The sequence below is a fragment of the Aplysia californica genome, unplaced genomic scaffold (genome assembly GCF_000002075.1).
Source record: "Aplysia californica isolate F4 #8 unplaced genomic scaffold, AplCal3.0 scaffold01040, whole genome shotgun sequence".
Lineage (NCBI taxonomy): Eukaryota > Metazoa > Mollusca > Gastropoda > Aplysiida > Aplysiidae > Aplysia > Aplysia californica.
The window spans coordinates 38,541-40,963 of record NW_004798310.1 but is presented as its reverse complement, the minus strand read 5'-3'; positions in this window follow the sequence as shown (position 1 = coordinate 40,963).

Below are 2,423 nucleotides of genomic sequence, written 5' to 3'. Positions count from 1 at the left end.
TGCATGTGTGTGTGTGTGTGTGTGTGTGTGTGTGTGTGTGTGTGTGTGTGTGTGTTTTGTTTGGGTGTTTGTTATGTGCTTCTTCTGTTATTTTTCTTTTATTCCCATCGCCTTCTAGCCCTTATCTATTCGCCTGTTTACCTATTGGCAATCTATTTCTTTTTCTTAATTATTTTGTATTATCCGACCATAGCTGAATATTTAAATGTGAAAAAGATAGATACATATTAATATATAATAATATAATACCTTTGCAAACATCTGGCAGTGCAGTATACTGTGTTGTTACAGTTTCTAGAGGCGTTACTGCATAATGTATATTGGGAACTTCATTTATGTGTATCAAAATTCTATACCATTTCATTTTGACCCAAACATTTGAGAAGCAAAAGTATTCCGCTTCGTTGGCTTTCAGGGGATACGTTATACTCCCGTTCTTGCAAGCTCCACAAAGCATGCTGGCGGTGTGTGCGCATAATATTATTAACGACGTTACAGAAACCAAAGGCCTGTCATAACGCTTTTCGATAAATAATTACAGTTCAAAATCGGATATCACTATCGAACGGTTGTGTCGTATTTTATTTAGCGAAGTTCAGCTTAAAATGTAATAAACATGTTGAGTTCGATGGTATAGACTTTATTAAGCTGTCCCCGTGGTTTTAAGCACCCCGCATAATTTAGCAAAATTTGATCATTTTTTGCATAATTTCTGATTACTTTCCTTTATCATTCTTTGATAAAATTATTAGAATCGCATAATTTCACATTTTTGGACTCATTTTGCATAATTTCAGAATTTTTCTTGCATAAAACGACGGGGACGGATTAAGAGACTGCACCACTTTGTACTGCAGAAAAGGTCCGAAAAAGCCAATATATATGAGCTTGCAAATTCCGATCTACAAGTAATTTGCAGACTTTTCAAGTTCTGTTGGATGAGCAAAGACAGAAATAATAATATCTACCATTTTGCTGGAAGTCTTGAGACTTTGAGTGATTCACGGAAACATATCAACTGAAATCCCCAAAGCACTAGTATTGAGGGTAAAAAAGCTCATATACAGTCATATGCTTACATAATAATATTATAATACTGGTCTACACATCGGAACCTGGTTATCAGGAGACAGAAAAGCCCTTTTTATGTGGAACAAGGTTCGTAGGCAGGTTTCAAGGGGCACAACTCAGAGTATAGTACAGTGTATTTTGAAATAATGACGTCCGAGTGAAGCTTAAGAGGTAGGCTTAAAAACAAAAGATAAAAAACCCCAACAAAATTAAATAATAAGAATAGTGCGTGAGTTCGCGTGTGTCTTTGTATTGTGTGTTGTTCTGGATGCAAGTGCAGAGCCAAAGGCTTTACAGTGCATTCTTACGACTCCACATTGTCCGTATGGTTTGGTAGCGCATCGAAATGATGAAATACCATGGAGGGAAAGAACGATCGTGAATGAGTCAGCTTTTTGTAAAACAATCGAATGCTTTGATCAGGTGAAAAGAGCAATTCATTGAACCAATCAAAAACTACTTAGTCATTGACTTGCACGACAGAACTCGTGCGTGCCAAAAGAAACATTATGTGTCAGTGTGCAAGAAGTGTGTAGATTTAATCGTCCGCCATAATCCATACCAGCTTCTCTGCCTTCAAGATAAGCAGCGAAAAGTATGGTAAACAAACGATGTTAAAGTTATTTGTTGCTCGAGCTTAAAGCGGGTTCTTAAGCGGATTTATAGTTTAGAAGAGTTCATATGCACGCAACTAAGAGGGAAAATCCGTAATACCGTAAAAGAGAGTTCTTAGCCGGACACGGAATGTTCTTAGGCGGATACCACATAGTATATATATATACATATAATACATATATATATATATATATATATATATATATATATATATATATATATATATATATATATATATATATATATTTATTGTACATTCAATATATACTTTAAAAGATTTATATATTTAAAAATAAGAATCCTCCCAAAAACTTCCTCTCTCGGAAATTGAACTAATGTTGTCTACTTCTCGCAACGACAAAAAAACGATAAGCACTACACACAGACACACACTCAGAAAGCCCAACGGAAACATCACAAGACAGTCGCTGCAGTGGAATCCACAAGGAGCACGAGGCAGGGGTAGGCCACGGGAAACATGGAGGAGATGTGTGGAAAGGGACATGAGAGAGATGAAGCTCACTTGGAGCGAGCTAGGAAGGACGGCCCAGGACAGAGAGAAATGGAAGGAGCTTGTATGTGGCCTCTGCCCTGCCAGGGGTGAAAGGCATTGATGACTACACACAGACGCCCTGTAGCAAGTCCATAGCTTACACTTACCGGTGAATAAACTGCAAATTAGCACAAAGCACACATAAACATAGATGCATACAGCTAGGATGTAGAACAACTGAGAA